This window comes from Prosopis cineraria, unplaced genomic scaffold, assembly GCF_029017545.1.
Source record: "Prosopis cineraria cultivar Desert tree isolate PC_DT_omini unplaced genomic scaffold, ASM2901754v1 PC7, whole genome shotgun sequence".
Taxonomy (NCBI): domain Eukaryota; kingdom Viridiplantae; phylum Streptophyta; class Magnoliopsida; order Fabales; family Fabaceae; genus Prosopis; species Prosopis cineraria.
This window is the reverse complement of record NW_026555338.1, coordinates 20,323,606-20,331,010: the sequence shown is the minus strand read 5'-3', so window position 1 is coordinate 20,331,010 and position 7,405 is coordinate 20,323,606. Positions and strand designations below refer to the sequence as shown.

Below are 7,405 nucleotides of genomic sequence, written 5' to 3'. Positions count from 1 at the left end.
GCTTACTACTTTGGAAAAATGGTTTCATTATATGTATGGTGTATTGTTTGTGTTTTTGTTCAATTAAATGTGTTTCATGGTGTGTTTTTTTGTTATGTTCAGGACAATAAAATTTTTTAATCTTTTAAATTTGTCTCAATTATCAATTTAATCTCTTAAGTTTAATTTTTATCAATTTGGTTCTTTCAATTTGGCTCAGTTATTGAGTTGGTCCTTATTATATAAAGAAGAGGTAATAATGTAAAAATATGTACTATTACAAAAAACATTTTTTACTCCGGTTAAAGTGACCTTTTTTAAAGAAAAAAAAAACAATCCACTTTCTACACTTGTTGTCTCTGTAACAGGTGTAGAAAGTGGCTTTCTACACCTATTCTAATTATAACTAGGGTAGAAGTAGTCTTTTTTTTTTTCAATAAAAAGGGGCATTTTAAATCATCTCCAATAATTAAAAAAATGTCCCTATATTTTTATTGTTATATAAATTATAATATATTTCACATTTATTTCAACCAAACTATAGCAAGTCATCATTTCAATGGATGGCAAGTTATCATTTCAACGGCTAGCCCAACCTATGTTTGGATTACCTTTCAACTGAGGTTGGGATAGCCCAAACCTTAGTTGAGAGGTAAAACTATTACATGCTTGCTTGGGAGAAGAAAAAAAAAAAAAAAATCAAACGGGCATTTAGCCTCCAACAAGCGTTATTCCTAAAGCCAGATTTTCGAGCTTTTCAACAGGCGTTGGATTTCTTTCTTCATTATCCTCTCACCCCACCTTTTACCTTTTACTTTGTTTTCACTTCAAGCATGCCCCGATTGTTGCCTCCAGCACCTTCCCGTGGACGTCGTTAACCATGTTGTGCTTGCTGCCACTGCCATCCGTGGAGGTCAAGGGTTCTGGATTGAGATAAAAGAGCTAACAGAGAGCTGACAGATGGAGTCATATGCGGGTGAGCCATGAATGGTTGATGAAGATTGAGATAGATGAAGATTGACAGTTGGAGAGGCGTTGCAGGGGAAGGTAGGAGTATAGATGTTGCTGCCTGTGAGAGTGTAGAGAAGACGCTGCAATGGTAAAGGGAGAAGTAAGTCACGAACTGATGGTGAATTGGGGGAGTGATAATAGTGTCTAGGGTTTCTAAATAAAAGTTAATAAATTTAACATAAAAAATATAATTATTATTTATCAAAATAAGTAATTTTAATATTAAAAAATGATTTCAACAAATCACCCCAGCCATTTTTAATAAAAAATGTAAATAATATTACATTTTATGTCAATTTAAATATTTTTTTGATAACATAAATAAAAATAATGTACATAATGAAATTAAAATAACTTTTTTTGGGCTAGTAAATTAAAATACCTTGCTTAAATACATAAATTAAATACCTTAATTTAGATTTAAATTTTAGATTTCAAATCTCATATTTAAAATTTTTGTATTTAAAATCTACCTTGATCATCAAGGTAGATGCATATTGTTTGTGATATAATTAGAGATCAACCTACAGATCATATAAATTGAATATTTTATAATTTATGAATTTATTTTAGCTTTTCATAATTGAATATTTAATATTTTTTACTTATTAATTGTAATTTTAAGTTTAATATTTTTTTACTTATTAATTAGTTAAAAATATATAAAAAAATTCATGTTTATTTTTGTCATTAAACATCTTAACTGACTTTTGAATTAAATCATCTAAAAAATTATAGTTTATCTAATTGACTTCAAAAAAAAGGTATCCAAATATAAATCACATTACATTTATCGACTTTTCTTTTAATATCAGTTTGCTAGCCTTAGTTGAATACCAACTTCAATTGCAAATTTTTTAATCTAAATACACACTTAATACCAAGAACACACCATGCAAAAAATACTAATTTTTAAAAGGAGTAATAATTTACTTTTTACAAACTATGACTTAAATGGTGTTCACAGTACATTTATATAAGCAATGCATCAACAAACACATGGAACAAACAAGATCAATTGTACATTTATATTAATTATAGGAAGCTTTGCCGGCCACTAACTATTATTACTATTATTTTAATTATTTCTTCCTAATAACAATATAAAAAACACCATGCGGAACATCATCTTTCAGGCCAACCTTAATGGAAACAAAAATAAGAAAAGATAATTATAATAATGCCATGTCATTATCACCGAATAGTAGGTATGGATGATTAAATTGTTAGTTAGCTTCCCTCTTCTTATTTTCCCCACCCTTGGCTATCAATTTCAATAGTTGAAATTTAATATATTACACAATAATTATTATAATGGTAAATTATAATAAAAAAAATATATTTAACTTGTTAAAATTTGACCTGAAAAAGTTTAGAACTGTAATAAATTTTCTAGTTTTTTCACTATAATTCTAAAATATTGAGGTCAAATTTTAACAATTTAAATTTATCCATATACTACTCGTACTATGATTTTCTAATGTCACCCATGTGTTTATGGAAAGTAAGCTGTAAATCTATGATTTAGGGATCCTCTCCTCTGTTCTTATTTTTTGGCCGAAAGGATCCTCTCCTCTTTGAAAATATCCATTCATAAATGGCTTTTCATGAAGTGGTAAGCAACTTCCCTTGAATTAATTATTTCTAGATGTTTGGGTCCTAAACCCAACCATTGCAAAGCAATCAAAACAATTTTTTGACTTTTGATTCCTAGAATAGGCACTGTTATAAATTTAAGAAATTATTTTCTTGAAAATATATATCAGCACAAATATGAGGCAAGAGGTAGAAAAGATAAAGGGAAAATTACAGTTAAAACTTGAGAAAATAATTAATAACATATAATTGTGAACCACGAAATCCTAAAATTAAATCTACAGACCAAGTTCCTTTTTTGTGGTTTAAAAAAAATATTTTGACTAAAAGATCCTTCCCACTAACTAAGTAATTGTGCATTTCAAACAGGGCTGTTTTAGGCAAAGAGTATTTATTTAAAACTATAAAAAAAGGACTATGGCCTTTAAATTTAATTTCACAATTTTTCTGTCCTTACTTGTTATTACAAGTTTTCAAATATCCTTAATTTTAATTTTTCCAAAGATAAGTTTAATGAGAGCTGGACACGAATATACATTGAGCATGTATATTTTTGTTTGAAATACATCACACTTTTATTTTCAACAAACATAAGAAGCTATGGACATGTATTTCATGTATTATTTAACAAAAACACACCATGACACTTTTGATTTAACAAAAACATGATTATAACACATCACAGTTTATTTCTCATACCCTTAACTAAAGCCAAAGTTGTGAGACACATTTTAGCAAAGAAGTAAACCCCCAATAAAATATGTTGCTCATATTGGCACAAGATCCACAAACAATTGTGTAATCCACTCCTTCATGATTCCTCCAGAATGAGTGAAATTATCAGCATCCTTATATATCACATCCACGAAACGAGCATGACTCAGAACTATCTGAAGAAAGGGCATAGGCACTCGAGTTGGTTTAAGACATTCCTCACTGATATCCTTCCATGCACTCTCAATCATCTTCCTCAATTCATCTATTGCTTCTGGCCTTGACACTCCATGCTCCTTCATATAGCATTCCACAGATGAGAAAATGTGGTTTCTTTTCCTCTCAAACTGCACCATCACAAAGATTTTTAAGAGAGTTAAAATATAATAAGGTGAAATTTTATTGGATGAAGAAACATTTCTATTTGCCATTCTGATAAGTTATATATTGTTATGAGCATATGAGTCCAAAGGGGGATTTCATCTAAAAAAACTAGCCTATTAGGTGGGAGAGCTTTTCACATTTGTAAACCTCACTTCACTTGTAAGGCTTCCTTTAATGTGGGACTCATGATGACAATACCATTCTACTTGAGAGCTGAAGAACTTGTTAGCTTCACTACACTTGGTCTCTTGCTAGTCAATACCCTCAGTGGGTAGTCCTCTCTTTGGCACTAGCCTCTCAATAAAAACACTAATATAATGTTATTATCATGAGTCCTACATTGAGGAGCCTCACAAGTGGACTGAGGTTTATTAGTGTGAGAGACTTTCTCACTCAATAGGATAATCTTTTAAAATGAGCTCTTCCTTTAGACTTGTGTTCATAACACACACACACACACACACACACACACACACAAACATACCTCACTGGAGACAATGTCACTTATGACCCTGCCAATAATAGAAGCAGCTTTGATAATTTTAGGTTGCATTTGTGCCCATTTGAAAATGTCCTCACTTACAATGTCTCTCATATAAATGAAAGATGACATGGATAGGAATGTAAAACAAGAAGTTATTCTTGATACACTCAAGTACTCCTCTGTTGTTGGTATATAGTTTCTATGTAACCATTTCACTTCTGTCAAGTATGCTTGCACTGTCCTTTTAAACTGCCATATAAAACAATGATGTGAAAGAATTAATTATGTCTAGCTAGTTTATTCTCAAGAATCTTTTGAAACACGATGAAGAAATGAATCAGCAATATTGAAAAATTTATAGGGATTAGAGATGACGAAGTCTAAGAAGTCTCACATCTAAAAATTAAAAAATAGATTGGAAATATATAACAGCTTGAAATGTTTCTAACTAAATGACCTAATATATTTTAGTGGAATAGACTACTTTCAAACAAACATAATATAAAAGATTTAAATTGTATCAAGCCATTCGATCGGTGACAAAAAAACCAAGAAAAAAACAGAGAGAAAGAATAAAAATGAAAAAACAAACAAGAGATTATAAAAGAAAGAGAGAGAAGAAGAAGGAGAATAAAATTGAAGAAACCTAAGGCATCTAAGACTAAAAGCCTAGGCAAGAAGAAGGAAATGAAGGAAAAGACTAAGAAAAAAAAAGTAGAGAAAATACTAGAAATAAAGAAGTCCCACATTTAAAAATTAGAAAATAGATTAAAAACATATAAAGCTTGGGATGTGTCTAACTAAATGGTTTAAATTATTTTGATAGGGTATATACCCACAACCACACTTAATATAAAAAAAAATTAACAATAAGGACAATATCATCATACATCTTTTATTATATACTCGACAGTATATGATCTTCCATCTTTGCCCTTGTCCTCATCATCTATTAATTCTTCAAACATATCCCATACTTCCTTATAAATTAGCTTCATATATCCCGGTAGGTCATCCAAGCAGCTAATATCCCACCTATGTAATCATATTGAAAAAACGTAAGTAATTTAACTTGAAGCACTAGAACTGAAACCTGTGAAAGAGAAGAGGGGGGGGGGAGAGAGAGATGGCTCAACAAAAATATTTCAAAACTAATAACAAATGGAATATGCTAAACCTCTCAATCGCGGCGGCAAAGAGTTCTAGTTCATCAATGGTTCCATAAACATCGTATGTATCATCGATGATAGTTAAGAAGCTAACTGCTTTGGTCATGATGCTTCTACCTTTGGAGTATTGAGGCTCAAAATAAGAAGTCGCAAGACCCCAGAAGTAATTTTCCACAATCCTGTGTCTTACATATGATAGTTTCTCGGCGCATCCAAACTGTTCCACCATCTATAACCCCACCACAGAAATTAAAGTATGCATAAGTTATTTCATAACTATAATGTTTATATTTCTTCTTTATGTTCTACAAGGCTCAAGAACTTACTTGCAACTATTGCCAATTTCTTTCTTGTGCAGTTTTTGGAGCGCGTTGAAGTCTAATTTTGCTAAGGTCAAGAGAACTTCATTATGGGAAGGACAATGGTGGTAGATTGAGATGTACTTTCGTGCCTCTAGCCTTGGTATTCCTCTATACGGACATTGCTTTAAGACATGATTGAGTTTTGCTGCTAGAAAAGGTTTTGATTCAATGGTGATGGAGCGGAGATGATTGAAGGTGAAAGCCCTTTCTTCATCTAAAATGTCTTCTCCATGAATACTTAGTTGAGAAGCTTCATATAAACTTATCATTCCTTCAACATCTGAAGCAAGTCTTTCTCTGAAGTTTCCTTTCTCATCCTTGAACTCGTTGAACACATCTGGTGATGATTATTTGGGTGAATCGGTTAAAAAAAACTCCTTTTTTTTGTGAACCGGTGATGGTTACTTGTAGATTGTTCAATTTTGTATGACCGTGTTTTGTTTTTTGTGAAAACATCCACAAGACTTCTCTAAATTGCATGGTATAATTAAACCAGTTGAAATAGTAGTTCAAGGATCAGTGATCAACTGTGCTTAAATTAGGATCAAACTAGACTGTCACTGACTTAATTCACATGCAATTTAGGGGGAAGTTTTCTCTAGGTCTTGTTCCATGTGAAAATGTCAAGAATTTTTTTTTTTGTGAGAAAATTTATATGAAATTCCCGCTAAATTTCATGCTATATATGATAAGTATTTGCAAGAAGTAATCTCTATTTTCTCGTAGCATGGCAAATATATTTATGGAGTTATTTTTGATAAAATAAAATAAGATTTTTATTGTATATCTGTGTATTAACATGGGACTAAAATACAAAAAAAAAAAAAAAAAAACTACAGCACATAAGAAGCATCTATAATGGCATACCAGGTGAAGTAGGATATCCGTGTTGTCTCAGTAACTTGAAGAGTAGGGCTAGAGATTGGAGATCTTCAATCTGAGTTATTTCATTATTTTCAACATAATCATTGTGAAGCTGCTTCAACACTTGATCAATCTCAGGTTCAAAATGATATGACAAACCCAAACATTGAATTGAATCAACCACTTCAGCTTTCTTCAAGGGCTTCTCCATAGTAGAGACAAGCATCTTCCTGGCTTCTTCTTTCAAATTTTCAATATTTTGCTTCGTTTCATCATCAACTTCCTTATAAATGGTTTTAAAGAACATGTCTTTATTAACTATCAAAATTAATTGTTGGTAATAAAAAATCTAGACTTCCAGAAAGAGAAGAAAAGATGCACTAAAGAAGTGATCAACTGCAAAAAATTTAATAGGAAGAGATAGTAAATGATAAGAATATAAAGAAATGATATACCAAAAGTGAGAAGCATATTGAAGGAAATAATCATTCCAGAGGCAAGGATGAAAATCTGCACATTGTCGACCCAAATTGGATGTGGCATTAATTTCAGGGTTTGAAAGAGGAACGAGTGATGACGAAGAACCAATGATGGACATTGTGGCTATCACCAGAAGACTAGCCGGAAGCTTTTGAAAATTAGAAAATGAATGGAAAGGGAATTTCTTTTGCATATTCCCTATCAATGGTGGTGTAGATATTTATAGATAACGTGGACTGATTTAGAAATCTTATCTAATGAATCATTAGAAGACTTCTCACAAGTATCCCTTGTATTGGAGGAAATTGTATTCGAGGTATGATCGAATATTAAATATGGGCACTTTTTCTTGAAGGAATTCA

At 31.3% G+C, this 7,405-nt stretch overlaps 1 pseudogene; it reads right to left on the bottom strand.

Annotated features, from left to right (window-relative positions):
• Positions 1-3,282: 3,282 nt before the first annotated feature.
• LOC129315072 ((-)-germacrene D synthase-like) lies at positions 3,283-7,200 on the bottom strand (annotated as a pseudogene).
• Between the last annotated feature and the right edge of the window lie 205 nt (positions 7,201-7,405).